Here is a 19,643-nt window from a genome sequence, read left to right on the forward strand (position 1 = left end):
CATGTGTCACTCAGCTTCGTAATCATGTGCAATACTGTTATAATCATATGCAATACTGTCATAATCATGTGCATTAGTGTCATAATCATGTGCAATACTGTCATAATCATGTGCATTAGTGTCAATAATCATGTGCATTAGTGTCATAATCATGTGCAATACTGTCATAATCATATGCAATACTGTCATAATCATGTGCAATACTGTCATAATCATGTGCATTAGTGTCATAATCATGTGCAATACTGTCATAATCATATGCAATACTGTCATAATCATGTGCATTAGTGTCATAATCATGTGCAATTCTGTCATAATCATGTGCAATACTGTCATAATCATGTGCAATACTGTCATAATATGTGAAATACTGTCAAAATCATGTGCAATACTGTCATAATCATGTGCATTAGTGCCATAGTCATGTGCAATACTGTCATAATCATGTGCAATACTGTCAATATCATGTGCAATACTGTCATAATCATGTGCAATACTGTCATAATCATGTGCAATACTGTCAAAATCATGTGCAATACTGTCATAATCATGTGCATTAGTGCCATAATCATGTGCAATACTGTCAGAATCATGTGCAATACTGTCATAATCATGTGCAATACTGTCATAATCATATGCAATACTGTCATAATCATGTGCATTAGTGTCATAATCATGTGCAATACTGTCATAATCATGTGCAATACTGTCATAATCATGTGCAATACTGTCAAAATCATGTGCAATACTGTCATAATCATGTGCAATACTGTTATATAATGTCAATCATCCTGGTGCCATATTTTCTGAGTTGTTTTTTTTTTAATCTGTTTTTTATTATTATATTTCTGTGCCTGATCTGTTTCTGTACCTAATATGCGTTGCAACACTGGAATTTCCCCATTGTGGGACAAATAAAGGTGGTCTTATCTTATCAAACATTACTGTGTACCAGTCTGACTCTAAAACCTAGAATCAAAAGTGGTCTTGGCGTGTAATAAACTAACATAGAAACACTGGGACATTTAAAGATGCCGTGTGGAAAATTCCCTTCTATGATCTAAGAAGGAGCATTTCTTTAGAGTTGTAAATGTTTGTTTTGTGTCAGCTTTAGAGGCTCTAAACGTATGACCAGAAAAGAGAAGAGGAAATGTGAGTCTGAGCACACCGGCTGATTAACTGAGCTCATGGTGTCGCAGGGGGCTTATACCAAACCCGCTGACCTGTCTTGTTCCAGTGGTGGACGGACTTCAGTTATTCATCCTATGTCAAAGAGTGTACAAGAGTTTTAATAATATATTTTCCCAGGGTGCTCTTGGAAGTCCACAGGAGCACTCGGCCAGGATAAATGCACGTTCCTATTTTTAGCGCCAGGCCAGTCGAAAGTAGAATGGATGTTTCAGGGTGTGTTGGAGATCAATATGCAGTCCACAATCTTTCAAAAAGTGAGCAAACGTGGGTGAAAACCAAAACCAAAACAAACTCAAATCGCAACGATTTCTAAGACTATCACCAGTTTTTTTTCCTTCTATAACACATACAAACAAACATAATCGAAATGCATTCTACTTATTGATGCAGAAAACGCGTTTTATTTTGTGATTTTTACTTTTTTGACTCGAGAATTTCATTTACATTAAAGCAGATGTATTAATGCCATGATATATTAGTCAAACTCTGTCAAAAAAAACTTAACAAAGACAAAACCGAGACACAATCAAGGCTAATTTGGACTTAAAAAGGGGAATAATGAATATAAATCAGCTTTTTTCAACGTGATATTTTTCAAAAACAGCACATTTCTGTCAGATGGAGGCGCTCGGTGCATTAGGCAAAAATATACAATATCAATACTTTTGCGATATATTTTTGTTGCCTTATTCTCCACACTGGTGAGTTGGAGGCATTAGACTCGTGTGAACAGCTAATTATTCTAACGTGTTACAGACAACTCACATCTGTCCAATTCTCACCACATTTTCACCTCCTTCTTTCCAAACTTCTGCACCCGTTCTGAGCTGCACAATGTGGCACTTGTTTGGTGTTGTTTAGTCTCTACAGCTGTGTATGTGTTTATGAGGCGCACGCTCCCCACCGCGCCCTCCTCCTCCAAACCGCGCCCTCCTCCAAACCGCGCCCTCCTCCTCCAAACCGCACCCTCCTCCTCCAAACCGCACCCTCTTCCTCCTCCAAACCGCGCCCTCCTCCTCTAAACCGCGCCCTCCTCCTCAAAACCGCACCCTCTTCCTCCTCCAAACCGCGCCCTCCTCCTCCTCCCCGCGCCCTCCTCCTCCAAACCGCGCCCTCCTCCTCCAAACCGCCCCCTCCTCCTCCAAACCGCGCCCTCCTCCTCCTCCAAACCGCGCCCTCCTCCCCGCACCCTCCTCCCCGCGCCCTCCTCCTCCAAACCGCGCCCTCCTCCTCCAAACCGCGCCCTCCTCCTCCAAACCGCGCCCTCCTCCTCACTGTGCTCTCTTCCTCCTCCTCACTGAGCCCTCTTTCACACCATGTCTTCCTCCTTCTGCCCCTCACCACACCCTCCTCTTCTCTGCGCCTAACTCCTCCTCACCACGCCCCCCCTCCTCCTCAGTACGCCCTCCTCTTCATCACCGTGCCTTCTTCCTCCTCCTCACCATGCCCTCCTCCTCACTGCGCCTTCCTTCTCCTCACCGTGCCTTCCACCTCCTCCTTCTCACCAGGCCTTCCTCTTAAACCTCCTCACCTTGCTGTCCTCCTCCTCCCGACTGCGTCCCCCCCCCAATTATGTCACCCGGCCTCCCTCCTCCTCACCACACCTTCCTCCTCCTTCTCCTCACTGCACTGTCCTCCTCCTCTTCACTGCTCCCTCCCTCTTGTGCCATCCGGCCTCCCTTCTCCTCCTCACCACGCCTTCCTCCTAAACCTCCTCACTGCACGGTCCTCCTCCTCTTCACTGCTCCCTCCCTCTTGTGCCACCCGGCCTCCCTCCTCCTCCTCCTCCTCACCCGGCCTCCCTCCTCCTCCTCCTCACCACGCCTTCCTCCTAAACCTCCTCACTGCACGGTCCTCCTCCTCTTCACTGCTCCCTCCCTCTTGTGCCACCCGGCCTCCCTCCTCCTCCTCCTCCTCACTGCACCGCCCTCCTCCTCTTCACTGCTGTCCTCCTCCTCTTCACTGCTCCCTCCCTCTTGTGCCACCCGACCTCCCGTGGTGAAGCTCTGGTAACGGCTTTGTACACAGGGAAACCGCACTGAGCGCATTAAGACACCAGGAGAGCTGTGGGAGGGAGACTTCAACAAACACACATCTGAGCACTAGACTTAAGTGAAGGGCTATTTACACAAGTGGAGATGTGGAGAAGAGGACACTGAAACTTTGATTTACAAAAGTGTAGTATTTGAGGTAATTGCTGGTCTTTAGATGATCCCACAGGCCAAAGTATTTCAAATAGCAAAGCAAAACTATCTTTCTGGAGGTGGAATATTGACCTACACTATCAAAACCAGATAGATATGTTTTATACAATACTGGGGAATATTCTAACCAATTTTCATAGAATCAAGAAGGAGGCACTCTTCAAAGCCAAGTATAAACCTGACCCCCCACCCCAAAAAACCAAACCAAGCTTGTATTTCAGTCTATTATTTATGTTTATTCTAAAAAGTTACTTATTAGGATATTATTAAAAATGTAGCTTTTTACTGTCACGTTGTAAGTTAAAGGTGCCATAACATGCTTTTTTTCACGTTTTGTAGTCTATCCTAAGTGTATAATTGATAATAATAAGGGTTGTGCAACACCCTTAACATAATAGTTAAGAAATATCACCCAGACCTTGGACCCCCTCACCAACCCGGAAATGCAAACGGCTTGGTTTGATATTCGCCCCCACCCTTGCCAAGAGCAATCTGGCTCCCCCGCCCAACCCGTGACGTAGTCTCAGAGAGCGTGTGTGCCCCGCCCACCGGTGACATAGTGTGTGCCCCACAGCTGTCTGCTGTAAGCTCTTTATGTATATAAAAGTCTTATGTCCATCACGCTCTTATTTCCTGGTTTTTCGGTATCGGATAGAACTTCTCTCCGTTTGTTTTCCCGGTTGCTGCATCAATTGCCACATCAACCTTCACCATTGTGATAATAGTAAAGAGTGCGATATCATTAATGAAGTTTTGGGCCTCTTTGAACCGTGTTTCGTCGTAAATCGAAGCAGAAAAACTCCGGGGCTTGTATTGGGAGACGAGCCTGCAGCAGCGCGGAGCCGGGGGGAAGGGAGCGGGAGGCGTCAGACGGGAGGGGGGATGGTGACGCGTGCTTGCCCTTATGACGCGGTCTTGCCCCACCCCCCGTCAGTTTGGAGATTCGAGGAAAGGAGATAGTCTGTAATATAGCTAAACACTGCGGGAATCAATCAAAAAAACACTATGGGTACATATATGAAGCACAAATAGCAATGTAAGAAGGTTAAAAGCTCGATTTTGCATGTTATGGGACCTTTAATGTCTAGTATTTGCAATTCACAATTATTATATATATCTTTTTTTTATGTGGCGGTGAGAGTAACAACAATAAAGCAGCACGATTCACTTTCCCGATCGCTGTCGCTGATCACAGCTTGCTACCTTTGTTGCTCGACCAATCACATTCTCAGCCATAAGCCATAAGTGCACTCCGTCTTCCCACTGTTATTCTGCTTTGTCTGACTGTAACAACAGAACCGTGAGCTACCTCTGGGTGTAGATCCCAGAGGTGAGCCATAACAAATTACTTTTCTGTCTTGGTTTTCACTGTCGACTTACCAACATCGTCAATAAGGGAGTTTTATTTGTTTCTGACACATTTGGAGTTCAGTAGTTTCAAGGCTCCATCAATTCATAAACCAACAAACAATGGAAAAAACCCACCGCTCCAAAAGATTCAGGCCTGTTAGTTTGGCAAAGGTGTATTTTCCCCGAGCTGTTCCTCTGGGTCTGAGTCCGTCCTCCACTGGGACCTGCAGCTCACAGGACTAAAGACCAACCCAGGACATCCCTCTAGATCTCCCCCTCCCCCTCCCCCGCCCTCCTTTCCTCTCCTCCTCCATCAAAACACATGAGTCTCGTCATCTCACACTCTCACTTCCAATAAAAGTCTATCATTTTAACGCCCACAAAACAAAGATTATCAACAGTTATCTGCGCCGTACCACAGTTCACATTGGCCTCATCCATCATCCAACTGCGCTAACAGCTTGTGTCTGTCGGTACAGTAAAAGCTGCAGGTAGAAGAATACGCAACACACTTTCCCTGTGGAAGGAAACAAGTTTTCATTAATAAGTGTTTGAATTAAGTAGTATTTATCTTGATTTAAGTATATTTTGACAGTTTTTAAATGACCTTCCCAATGGAATAATAACATGTTTTCTTTGTATTATTGTTTTTATTTTGCAGAAAAAAATCAACTCAAATCGTAACTCAGGAATATCTATCTCTCAAATCTAGTCAAAATGTACTCTTAGTAGTAAATATAGTATGAGTGTAAGATGTATGGTTGTTTTATGTGTGGCTTGATGTACTTTATTGCTTGGTTGTACACAGTGGACTTTTCGTGGATAAATAAGCTGTGAAATGTCTGTATTTTATTTAAATTTGATCATGTATTCACTTATTTTTTTTCTTGTTTGATCTTACAATGGCCTCATGCCAACTACATCAATATCTTTTCTCAGAAACAGCTAAACGATTACAGAGATAGAAAGTAAAAGCTCGAAGACGCGGCGTTAGCTCCAGCTCAAACTGCACTCACTCATTGTCACTAATTGGCTTCACACAAAGTTTACAGGTCACAACTTGATTTACAATGGAGCAGACTTTGTTTTCTAATTAGGCCAGATAAACCGTGGTCAGGAACACAGGAAAAGTCTGTTTGACGTATTGCGTTTGATCGCACGTGCGTCACTTGTTTGAAATCCACGGAGCTACAGTCACAGCTGGAGGGAAAATAATTGGATATTGTCTTGTTTTTGGCTCCAAAACCTGCACAGTTTTTTTTATCAATGCCAAACTGAATCACATTTCCAAATTGAACTCTTAGCATAATATGATGACCTGATCTGACTGACAATTAGCATCGCCTGGGTAATATTTTTTTTAGTTGCTATACTCTGCATAAATATCTATTCTGGAATGGTGAGAACAATAAGCTTCCTCTACATAGGTCTTACAGTCTGCACATAGCCTAAAGCTGAAGAGTTATGGTTGTCCTGATTTGTGCTTGTTTGGCCACGCGCCTTAATCTTAACATCGGAGGGCTTTCGGACGTGGACATACAGGTAAATCCTGCTAATTAACTTGAGCAATAGTGCCCTGTAATGCCTAATGAGTATAGCTCCAATGTTGTTGTTTTAGGGAATCTTCAAATACTATTTTAAACAATGTTTTATGAGCCGAAAAGCTGCCCTTAAGATATTTTTCTCCTCCTGTCACACACCCACCACCTATAAGTACCTTCCACTCAAAATACCACTTCTCTCCCACACACTCATTATTTTATTGTTTTTCAGCGCCGTAAGGTTTCTTCCAGCAACACAATGCAGAGCGGGAGGGGCCTGAACTTTGATATCCCATAATCCTCGTGAACATGACTCTGCACTATAGAAAAGTAAATGCATGTTGGGGTTTCTGAAGCATTTCTATGTCTTTCGTAACGCTAAAGAGTGGCTAATTAACAACAATGGCATACGATTTGTAAAGAGTTTCTGTTCTCTTTTGTGAATATGTTACTTAATTCTGTTTTATAAGATCTGCCACGGTTATCTCTATGTACATCTGTTGCACTTGTTCTACTACAGACTGCATAAGTATGTGAGCGTTTGATTGGCAGCGGAGTTCCTCTGTGGCCGTAACACCTGTGTGACCCCATCGCAGCAGGACAACACCAACCACAGCCAAGAGTCCAGCAAACGCACAAATGTCTGCGTCTGACAAACCCAAGAGTGACTAAGGGAGATGGAGAGAAAAGGGAGGAGAGTGATCGCAGGGGACGGGGGGTTTGATGATGGAGGACCAGAATAACCTGCAACTAAGAAGCATTCAAATATGAACACAACGTCTTATAACGGTACAAGATATTGAGACCAGACAAGAAACAAATGTGTCTATTCAACATTGTAATTCCAATTCCAAGTTCCAATTCCAAAATGCAATATGAACGATATGGAAGGTTTGCATTAAAATATGCTTTTCCCCTGTCTTTTTAGTACATCGATCATTATTTTACATTTAGTTCATTGTAAAGCACAATATCAATCTAAAACGGCTTAGTATAAAGAAGACCTGTCTCTTTATAGCAGCGTTTCACTGTAGCAAGTTTTAATTCACATAATTGTATTGTTGAAACAAAGAGACGATATATTTTTTAATCCTACATGTTTGATACGGAGTCTGAATGCTTTAAATATGTCTCAAATGCAGGACAATACAAGATTATTCAAACATGAATCAAACTCTTAAAAAAGGGAGAACACAGTTATTATAGAGCTGATTTTACATAGTATATACATAGTATATACATAGTATATACATTGTACATTGTGTTACCATTCTTACTATTCTAAGAATATGCTTGTAAATGCAATGAGAAATCAAGTAGGAAAAATATATAGTTTTTTTTTCTGCCAATAAATACATAATTAAATATATTGTTAAAATGATGACTGGAAACTTGTAATCCTGAGTGTGAATAACATCTGACAAAGATGTACTTTTTTGCAGTAGAAAACAAGCTCTTGTTTCTCAGACAGACTTTTCATTGTCAACTTGAGCACTTAACATGGATTAGCACAAGTAGCGCCTCAGCGCTAATTGTGCTAATCTGCCCTTTATGGTACTCTCCATATGCCTACAGTACGCAGAGAAGGTATATGCATCTGCGTACACTGTTTACCTCATTTAGCATAAGAGTACTTGTGTCACTATTAGCATAAAAGCTTGTGATTCAGCGCTTCGCCCTGATTTTTAGTTAATTCACTGTGTTACTGTGCTCGCTCTAGCAGTAAACATTTAGCATATGGGAAGCCTAATGGCATGTACGTTCTGGTCCCATAAACAATTTAATACAAAGCAAGTAAATTGAGCTTCCCGACCGTACATCACTTTATAATGGACTCCTGCCATAAATTGCTTTTAATGAAATTGGACATACTGCACCGACCTGAAAAGCGGATTAAGCATTTTCAGCAGATGTTGTTTACTATAAACTTTTCAAGTTATTGTTTGAGCTTGTGTTGAATGTAGATGTATCACTCAAAGGCAACTGACTATTAACCGCTGTCATGGTTTGGTTTAGTAATTTCTAATTTCCTGACAATAATTCTAGCGAAGTAGCAGTAGTAGAAGTAGTAGAAGTAGTAGTTGTAGTAGTAATAGTACTATACCTTGATTTGCCTCAATAAAGCATGTCCAACAAGGTAATTCACATTTAAAAAAAAAGTGTATTAAGAATGATTCAGGCATAGTAAATACTTTGAAAGTGTTAGGACTACTTAGGTTAAAGTATTGATGAAGTAGTTACTAAACCTTCTTTCTTAATACACTACTTGTTCATCATAAATTAAGTCTTTGTTCATCCTTTATTATATTTAGTTGTGTTCGGGGATAATATCAAATATAATTGAAAATGTTCAGTCTTTTAACTCTTTCTTAAAGGTCAAATCGTTCTTATTTTTAAGCATCGTATTTGCACGTTGGAGCCTCATAGGCGTTCCCATGGCAACTTATGCACACTTTAAATAAAAACCAAAATTGAACCCAAAATAAAGTGCATTGGCATTGGATTTTTGCTGCAATATGCACTGCACAAGGAAAATAAACTCTTACTTCGTTAAATTTGAAGCATAATTTAGCTTCTTCTGATTAACAGCGGCACATGCAGCACAATCACAGCATCTTGCAGTCAGGTACTATTTCCTGCTATTCCAGTCCATTTTAATTCCCTCTCCGATCTGTTACACTGCACATAATCACCACTTTCCCCCAGCTTGGCCTGCTCCCTGCGCTCTCAACATCACATTTAGTCAATAGTTTAATGCACACAGGCGAGAGGGTGGCTTATCATTTAACGATGAATTAGACGTGCGGAAACAAGATCTGCATTTGTTTGAGATGGAACCTGGAGTTAAACACGGCGCCCTCAGCCTCTACAGAGCCAGAATGATAGATGAGAAGCGGTGGAACCCAATGCGAGCACAGATAATGAATCATGTTTCTGAGTTCATGTATTTGGGGGTTTCTTCTGCGCCTCGTGCTGGAGATGTGGCGGTCAGATGTGTGATGGGGCGCGGCCTGGGGGGGAGGAAGGGGAGGAAGGGATTCGATGTTGCTAAAAGAGCTAAAATTTTCGCCCGGACTCTCCCCCGTGTTTTTGTGCTGCGTCGGTAACTTCCTGCTCAGCTCTTGGGCCTTGTTACCAGAACGAGTCGCAGTGTAATGTATGAGGTCAGGTACAACCGCAGACGCTGTCCCATACAATACCTCAGAAGAGCTTCAAATAAAAAGGGGTTTGCTTTGTGTATTTAGGTTTTGTTGGAAAGCTATTATACTACACAATTTTTAAAGAACATAAAATACTTGTGCTATGTTACCATTATACTGGATCATGTCATTTTCATCACAGAAGATTATTTCTTACATTTATAGCATAAAACAATGGCGTATTGGTGTAATAATAGTACCTGCTCAGATAAGTATGTTGTTTTTTTACTACATTTTGTATCTGTAACTTCACAGAGAAATACAACTTTGTTCATAGAATGTAAAGTCCAGCATTATAACTATGAAACAAACATAAAGTTACATAACATTAATATAGTCATTCATGTAAAGTCTTAAGTCTCTATTACATTTAATTAATTTCATAGATTTATATAAGAATAGGAATTCAATCTTTAAAGCAATAAAATTAGGTTTTACTTTTAGAACACTACATTCATGTTTATACAATTTGTTAATAATTATAATTTTATGCGCATGTATTAAAAGAAGAAAAAAAAATTAAGCTTTTGAGCTTTGATCCCTCAGGTCCATTACAGTTACAATAGACCATCTCTAATAAAGAATGAGTTGGCTTCACCGTTTGCATGAATAGAACATAATAATACAATTGCTGAATGCCTCCAGCACTTTGGTCTCGACAAAGGGGAAACTGTGCAGTTTCTATAAAAAACAGCTGTTTTACATTCCGATTGTATATTGCTGTACGGTCCCTGCACAGATGCACATTTACGTTTGTTTAATTGGCTTCAACATTGTATTTAAAATGCAGATGGTTGAGTTACTTTCTAAATTGCTTCAATGCCTTTAAGATGCAGAGCAATGTGCGGACCATGTTTATCTACTTTATTGTGTGCATTAGATTTTACTGCAACGATAAATATTATTTATCTCAAAATAAGATGTTCTGAGATAAAGTAATATACTTTTATTATCATTATTTATTTGTGTTTGTAGCCATCCAGTCATGAATGATAGACTACAAAATATAGTACGATAATCAACATAATCATCACAAACTAGCTAAATAATAATAATATAATAGTAATAACCATAAAATAAGGACACATTTTACAACATGAAAGGTAAACAGAAAATAAAATGGACTTAAAAATATATAAAGTAAGTTGTTTTCTTCAAGTAGTGAATGGATCAGTTTCCAACACCATTTTGTGATGTATTTTGTGTTATTTATGAAGTTATGAAGTCAGATAATACATAATATATTGACAGAAATGTTGCTGCTCAGCTTCATGCAACACTCTTTATATTTTCCAAAACGCTGCTGATGTTGTTGCTAACAGACACCGCGGGGCCCTGACACTCGACCTGTCTGTGGCCTGTAGTGAAGGTGGAGCCTCTGAATCATGTTTCACTCACTAATGAGCTTCAGTCATTAAGGTCCGGATCCGGATACAGGGAATAATATATATATATATATATAACAGGGAAACGTGAAACCCGGAGCTGGAAAAGGCCCCTCATTATTATGCTTTTACACCGCGGCGCTGAACACATCTGCATTCCAACACGGTTATGTTGATTTGGGGGTTTCAGCACTGGTTTGTCTCCACCGTGTCAGGTGTAGAGCTTTGAATGCAACAAAATCAAACTCAAGGTCATCTCTTTGATTGATATGCCACTCTAATTAGGTTACTGATATTAATTATTCAAACAAAGCCAATTACAATGTGACAAATTGGATTAAAATGATTATCCAAGATGATAAATCACAAGAGAGTGCTAATGAATATAACACCAGATGAGCCTTTCCCCAGCGGTACAATGTAATTACAAACTGTACTTAAACTACATTTATAGAAGTATACGATCAGAGACAGGAGCAGATATTACACAATTAGTAATAGTAATCAAAATACCAACAAGCGTGCCGTAGAAGTCAAAGTTGTTGTAAGAGTAAAGTGGTAACAAGGAAGTAGTAATGTCACGCTGAAAATGCCAGTGTGGAGGCGACGTTTGATTAATGCTAATGATTTTTAGTCACAAAAAAGCAATTTAGAAAGGCAAAATGTCAGTTAGTTTGCAGTTTTATTATAAAGGATGGAGAAAAATGATGCAATTTATTTGTAGATAAAAATTATATAATAATTAATAACGAAATATTGTGGGGTCAACATTTCTGGGAGTTTTTGTCCAGTAAAACCTAAAACTCAAAATCGTTATAATTGAATAAACTGATTACGTAAAATATAGTCATAAATGTGTTTTATCCAGGCTTTGATATCACTCACATCTGGATGGTTTTCATTTAGTGATATTTTGCAGTTTTTCCATTGAAATCACGTTATATACATCACCTTTGCCAACAGTTGTCTCCATTTTGGATTTTAGAATGTTTTTGCTTACAAAACTGTAAATTGTCTCACTACTTGAGTAAAAGTTTGGATATGAGATGTAAAATTGGATTTGTGAGTCGGAGTAGCAGGAATAGCAGGAGTAGCAGGAGTAGTAAGAGTGGTAAGAGTAGCAGGAGTAGTAAGAGTAGTAAGAGTAGCAGGAGTAAGAGTAGCAGGAGTAGTAAGAGTAGTAAGAGTAGCAGGAGTAAGAGTAGCAGGAATAGCAGGAGTAGTAAGAGTGGTAAGAGTAGCAGGAGTAGTAAGAGTAGTAAGAGTAGCAGGAGTAAGAGTAGCAGGAGTAGTAAGAGTAGTAAGAGTAGCAGGAGTAAGAGTAGCAGGAGTAGCAGGAGTAGTAAGAGTGGTAAGAGTAGCAGGAGTAGTAAGAGTAGTAAGAGTAGCAGGAGTAGTAAGAGTAGTAAGAGTAGCAGGAGTAGCAGGAGTAAGAGTAGCAGGAGTAGCAGGAGTAGTAAGAGTGGTAAGAGTAGCAGGAGTAGTAAGAGTAGTAAGAGTAGCAGGAGTAAGAGTAGTAAGAGTAGCAGGAGTAGTAAGAGTAGCAGGAGTAGCAGGAGTAGTAAGAGTAGCAGGAGTAGCAGGAGTAGTAGGAGTAGCAGGAGTAGCAGGAGTAGTAAGAGTAGTAAGAGTAGCAGGAGTAGTAAGAGTAGTAAGAGTAGCAGGAGTAGCAGGAGTAGTAAGAGTAGTAAGAGTAGCAGGAGTAGCAGGAGTAGTAAGAGTAGTAAGAGTAGCAGGAGTAGTAAGAGTAGTAAGAGTAGCAGGAGTAGCAGGAGTAGCAGGAGTAGTAAGAGTAGCAGGAATAGCAGGAGTAGTAAGAGTAGTAAGAGTAGCAGGAGTAGTAAGAGTAGTAAGAGTAGCAGGAGTAGCAGGAGTAGCAGGAGTAGTAAGAGTAGCAGGAATAGCAGGAGTAGTAAGAGTAGTAAGAGTAGCAGGAGTAGTAGGAGTAGCAGGAGTAGTAAGAGTAGCAGGAGTAGCAGGAGTAGTAAGAGTAGTAGGAGTAGCAGGAGTGTCAGGAGTAGCAGGAGTAAGAGTAGCAGGAGTAGTAGGAGTAGCAGGAGTTGCAGGAGTAGTAGGAGTAGCAGGAGTGTCAGGAGTAGCAGGAGTAAGAGTAGCAGGAGTAGTAACAGTAGCAGGAGTTCGAGTAGCAGGAGCTGCAGGAGTAGCAGGAGTAGCAGGAGTAGCAGGAGTAAGAGTAGCAGGAGTAGTAACAGTAGCAGGAGTTCGAGTAGCAGGAGCTGCAGGAGTAGCAGGAGTAGCAGGAGTAGCAGGAGTAGCAGGAGTAAGAGTAGCAGGAGTAGCAACAGTAGCAGGAGTTCGAGTAGCAGGAGCTGCAGGAGTAGCAGGAGTAGCAGGAGTAAGAGTAGCAGGAGTAGTAACAGTAGCAGGAGTTCGAGTAGCAGGAGCTGCAGGAGTAGCAGGAGTAGCAGGAGTAGCAGGAGTAAGAGTAGCAGGAGTAGGAGTTATAATTGTGTTGACATTTTCTTTATTCAAACAGCATTTTGCCGTCTCTACATTTGAACTCCTTTCTTGAGCTGAACACATTTCCTCCTCTCGAAGCCGAACTGAAGCGTTTCTGTCTCAACAGGAGGTGATACAAATACAGGCCGTTTGGAGCCGTTTGGAGCCGTTTGGAGCCGTTTGGAGCCGTTTGGAGCCGTTTGTGCGCTCGCATACTAAACCAGGCCCAAAGCAGCGCGGATCCCGTCCACTAATGAAAAGAAATATCACAACAGCAGATTTCACGGCTTGTTTTTTGCCTTGTTTTTTTTGCCACCGAACATGCAAGTGACTGAATAATGACTTATGGAGCTGCGCTGGGCCGTGAATGAGCGTTTAACGGCAACATCTCGTAAATGAAATGGAAGAATGTGACAGACCCAACATCGACAGACCCCATTTTGACAGCTGCAATTAGTGAAGGGAAAAGACAGTGAGTCTTAAGTGAGCTATATCTGTGTCAAAATGGGCTGCATAATAACCACTATGGCATATTTATATTCGGCCTGCACGCGGGAACACATTCTACACGCACGGCTGTCGGGTATTGACATGTAAATGTTATTTTCTTGCCTCAATTGATGATCGTGAGTGAAAAAGAGCCCTTTAGTTTGGCTTTATTTTGTTGACGGCCGCGTCGCAACCTAGAGATGTCACAATATGTCATTTTACGGTTATTTTGAGAATAAACACTGTGATTTAACGATTCTTCATAATTACGGAGAACGTGAGCAATCGACTGTGAAAACTTTGACTTTCTTTCATTTCCGTTGTCCAACATGTTTCCTCGACTTTGTGACCAGCTTTGAAATCAAACTTGAAGTGATGAAAACAGATTAAAAAAAACTTACTTTACATTTAAAAATACGTGATGTTGTTTTTATTTATTGCAATTTATATGTTACCTGAATTATCACAATTATTGATTACTTTAATAATCATGACACCCCTAAACAGCGCAACAAAAATGTATTGGATTTAAGTTCTCAGTGTATTTATCAATTCAAATATTTGATGACATTATTATGAGCATATTTTAGAACTATTTTAGACTTGATTGACCCCATAAACGAACCACAAAACCACAGAAGCGTACACACAATATAATATTAATATACATTAGGTTAGAATCCATGCACAATACAAATGAACACCTCCGTCACCGCGACGCCTTCAGTACTTCCTTCTTTGGAGAGTAGCGCACCACATGCTCTTGTCTCTAAAGTACAGAGAAAAAGTATTATGACGCGCTATAAGCCTCCGAGCCAATCAGCAGCTTCACCGAGAGGAACCGTCCAATCGGAGCCCGAGGATGAATTTAAGAGGAAGAGAAATAAAGAAGTTTAGGAGCAGACGTGGGCTGTTTGTGCTCTTAAGATATGCGGCTTAAAGCTAACGGCCTGTTTTCCACTTCCTGTTCCTTTTACAACTGAGAACATTTAAATACTCCGACTGCACTCTCAATTTAGTCCCAATCACTGTGGATAATGGCTCTCTCCGACGCTCCTGCCTTCTGCTCTTCAAATTCGCTTTTCGCTTTAGTGGTGACATGCATTTGATATTTAAATTCAAGTTTGGCCTAGTCTTTTACACAGCGGTGCGGTCACAAATGTGTATCATGTATATTAATCGAATAGGTGAGACGATGACAGCATTAGAGACCTGGACTGGGTTGGATTCCTCTCCATTCCTTGAAAATACTGTACATTTCACATTCATCCTCATTCTCTCTCACCACAATGCTCTCTTGTTTCAGGCGTCTGGGCGTTTCCGTCGCCCGTTTCTGCATGTAATACGTTAAAATGTAGAATCAGAATCGGTGCTGTAAAACGAGATACTCACGTTTGGATGTAATCAATCCAAGTAGTGGTTTCTCAAGCACGAGTCGCACCAGAACCTGAGCACCCCTGATACGTCCGGTGCAAATGACTCAGACTCTGCAGCCGAGATGTGTTTAATACCATGAAAATAATGCAGTGTTAAAAATACAGAGCTGTAAAAAAATGGACTAAATCTCTGAGTCGTGCGCAGTTTTACATTCACACATTTCACCCTAATCACCTCACATTTGTACCTATCCAGCCGCTCTGATAATAAATATATTGATTGAGTGATGGAGGTCGGCCCCTTTGGCTCCACGGGGCGTCACACTCCAGGGCTCACGATGAGAAGCGCATCATGCATGACTTTAAATAACAGCGTCTCGCACGAACGCTCACGAAAGACGCAGAGCACTGACGACGCCGGCCGGATTCAACTTCAACTTGTTCTCCATCTGTCTTCTCCTTATTTGCAAGAACTAAGTATGAACATGATCAGACTTGCTTGAAACATAATGAGCATTTCAATGTTATTTTCTGTTGTGTGCAAATGCCCTGAAGTGGAGAAGGGAAACGGGTGAAACAGACGAGCTCATTGGTCGTCAACCGTCTGCGGAAATCCCCAATATTTTCCAGACCCTTTCCTGTTTCCCTGGTTTGTTTTGTTACGGACGGACCAAGCGTTTCCCTGATTGGCTAATACACCTGTCAATCACGCCCATTTGAACTTGCAGGGATCAAAACGATGATACAGAGAGTAGTTAGTAGATCACTGCTCGGATATGAACCATTATCAAAGGAAATAGAAATACTTTGAAAGATTTTCGCCTTTTCACCTGGCGTGACTAAAGGGTCAGAGTATGGAAAATGTTTGAATCCTACAAATATCGTTTAAGTCATTGAGGAACATAAACCTGCCTGTCGCTTTTGGAATATCCCACCGTATAGCATTAAACCTGTCTTATTCACATGCATGTATTCTCCTCTTTCAAAATCTGACCTCCCCGTTGGTACTACCACTTGTCCAGTTGGCAATGGATAAGATTAACAACATTTTGTGAGGTATTCCAGGCACAGCAATGACATCTCCGGGACCGTTGACCTGAAACGTTACGATGGGCAGTAACCTCGTCCTTAAAGTCCACGGATTCTCAACACGCCAGCGACCAGATATGTGTAGTTTCAGGACAGATGGAGAGATAGAGAAGAAGAGATGGAGAGGAAGAGATGGAGAGGAAGAGATGGAGAGGAAGAGATGAAGAGGAAGAGATGGAGAGGAAGAGATGGAGAGGAAGAGATGGAGAGGAAGAGATGGAGAGGAAGAGATGGAGAGGAAGAGATGGAGAGGAAGAGATGGAGAGGAAGAGATGAAGAGGAAGAGATGGAGAGGAAGAGATGGAGAGGAAGAGATGGAGAGGAAGAGATGGAGAGGAAGAGATGGAGAGGAAGAGATGGCGAGGAAGAGATGGAGAGGAAGAGATGGAGAGGAAGAGATGGAGAGGAAGAGATGGAGAGGAAGAGATGGAGAGGAAGAGATGGAGAGGAAGAGATGGAGAGGAAGAGATGGAGAGGAAGAGATGGAGAGGAAGAGATGGAGAGGAAGAGATGCCGTGTTGTCAGCCGCTCTGAAATATTCGTGTCATTGGGATGAGTGTCAGGTGCATTACTCATACTGGAGAATAGGGCCAGGGTTGAAGTGGAAAAGTCACAGACGTGAGACCAGAGCTTAATGAGGTGTGTTAAGAGCACTGGCAACTCTAACTATTACCCAGCATGCAGCAGGCACACATATCGATTCTCTATTGGACACGCTACGGTCTAAAACGTGGGACAAGGACAGGAATGATAAGGGTGGGTGGAAAATAAAGACGTGCGGTTATTGTGTGTGGCGTTTCCTGATGAAAGAAACTGAATGCTTTTTGACACATTGTTGTGACATTTAAGTTATTGAAATGACAAAGAGAGCTTTAAATTAGATGTGAGTAAAATGGTTATGTAATTTGAATTTCGCCCCAGTTTTGAAGAGTTTCATAAATGGAATATTACAGTAGTTTAGGGATCATTATGAAGAATAAACTGCCAGGGCTGTGCAATTAATACAATTTGAACTAAGATTGCAATTAATTTGTAATTATTAGTGATGGTCTTTGGGAGGTTCATATTTCCAATCCTCAGTCAGTGAAAGCGTATGGAAGTCATTTGATTATTGTCTGTGTGTGTGATAGAAAATGTATGTTGTTTGTATAAAGTTATAACTGTAAAAAGCTATTTTGTTTGTTTTTAAGCGCTCATAAAAAAAAAGAAAAGAAAATTGAATCACACTTCAACCAGCCCCAAGAACTTCTAAATTAACAATCTGGAGGAAATAAACAATCTGTACAATAACAACAATAAACAAAATTTAAAAAAAAATGCATTTACTTTTTAATTTTTCTTCTGTTCAATCATTTTGATACATCGCTAGTTAGTAATATTGCTATGTACAATTTTATATCAGTTCATCTTTTATTTTAAGTTTAACGTTTGGCTCGTAGGCTTTATTGGACAGGACATGGTGAAATGTGGAGCGAGGGGGAAGGACATGTAGTAATAGTCGGAGCCAGAATGAAACTCTGGACGCTGCACATGGAGCTGGCTCACTCGCTTCTCCCTCGGCCATCAAGCGGCACAGTTAATGTACTTTCCATTTCCATTCCATGTTTTTATAATGTTGCACAGCCCTGAGAAAAGCCTTCTAGAAGTGAGAGGCCGAACGTGAAAGATTGTGGAGCTCCTGATTGTTTGTTGACAGAAATCAGACGATGTGTACGAGGAATAGATTTAGCTTGTCTGTAATTTCCGACGGCTGTAATGAGCGGGTGGACGCGGGCTTTACTTTTCTGTGGACACGATTTTCACCGTTTCATCAGCAGCGCTAACACAAGGCAGAAACACAAGTGCGGATTGTGGAGGGAAACTTTAAAACACCCGTTTGTACGTCTCTCAGATAAATGTTTTTAGAGAGATGTGTTTTAATGAGTGGCCAGTGGGAGATTATCTTTCTCTTTCACTTTATCAATACTTGTATTGACAAAGTGAAAAAGAAATACTTGTATTGACAAAGCAGACACAACTATCACTCACTCAGACTAGTTTATTAGCCATGCTTTCACTGCCTGTGGCGCTAATGGCTTTTGGTTCTGTTCCAGCAGTAAAAGTCTATGTGAGATTTATGCCCACATCCATTTAGTTCTTCCAGGGATAAAGTATATGTACGTTGTGTGGCAAACAATGTCTGATGTGAGGGTCAAAGCACTGCAAACTAGAGCTGTGCAATCTATTGACATTTAGATCATACCTGGAATGTTGTTTTAAAGACATGCAACAGTTTAAATTGAGTAATATAAAAAAAAAATGTAATAAAAAAGATCATCATCATTTTTTGTTAATATTCCACAACCGTGCTGCTATTATTCTTTGACTTATTTGCTTGAGACAATAAAGAACATGCCAGATTTTAGGCATGAGCGGATTTGCCCCACATTCCCACACACAAACTCTCTTTCATACACTTATTATTTAAGTTATTTATCATTCATACATTCATGTTTAATTAGTCCTGAGATAAGACATAAAAGAACTTGTGTTTGTCCCACTCAAACATGAATTAAAGTACTAATTGTGTATCAATTGTGTATTTCATAGTCTCACTAACTATGGCAAATGTGGCAGCAAATCTGTCCGTGCTTTTCTGTCACACGTCACATTCACGTGTCAAGGTGGGTAAAGTGTCTTGTCTAATGACACAACAACAGTACACACACAGCAGGACCATCATTCTGCATACACAGTGACTGCAGAACATTGTAAACATCCAAATCATATAAAGCAGAAACATGCAACATTGTCAAAGCATTACGGCCGACAGCTCATTACATTCTGTGGAGTTTTCTCTGCCAATAGTTTAAACCATTTTCAGAATTCACACCAAAACCTTGAAATCGCAGTCCATGTCCTCCTTCAAAGATGATGATTAACACTCTGCTTCGTTGACCATTGGAAACATCAAGGTAACACGTCGAATAGAAAAATATCGTGCAAATAGAGAGCCAGCCTTTCAAAAGAAGTGATTCTGTGGCTAAATAGGGCCGAGCTATTTGAGACACAGCTGGTAACTGCAAATAAAGTCTTGTATTGCACACGGATTCTGCACTTATCCAGTTGACCAAATTACTAAAACTGTCAGTGTTTGACTTTGTGAATATTAATCACGAATAAATAAATGATGTGAAAATAACTAATTAAAATGTTGTCGACACCAAAGCCGACCCACATCACACTGGGCAGGGATTTCCATTTGAAGATGTGAAGCGCAGACTGCAGGGGTGAGCAAAGTCAGTAAAGTGCTCATTTAAAACAAAGGCATAAGTGAACTGTGCTGTTTTGGATCATTTTGCTATTGGTTTTATGATTT

The 19,643-nt window shown here is 40.8% G+C and overlaps 1 protein-coding gene across 1 annotated transcript in view; it reads right to left on the reverse strand.

Annotated features, from left to right (window-relative positions):
• rtn4rl1a (reticulon 4 receptor-like 1a) overlaps positions 1–19,643 on the reverse strand; it is a 137,289-nt gene that overhangs the window by 34,476 nt on the left and 83,170 nt on the right. The window lies entirely within an intron of this gene.

Source organism: Eucyclogobius newberryi, unplaced genomic scaffold, assembly GCF_026437365.1.
Source record: "Eucyclogobius newberryi isolate DKJ021-1_F unplaced genomic scaffold, fEucNew1.0.hap1 SCAF_15, whole genome shotgun sequence".
NCBI lineage: Eukaryota > Metazoa > Chordata > Actinopteri > Gobiiformes > Gobiidae > Eucyclogobius > Eucyclogobius newberryi.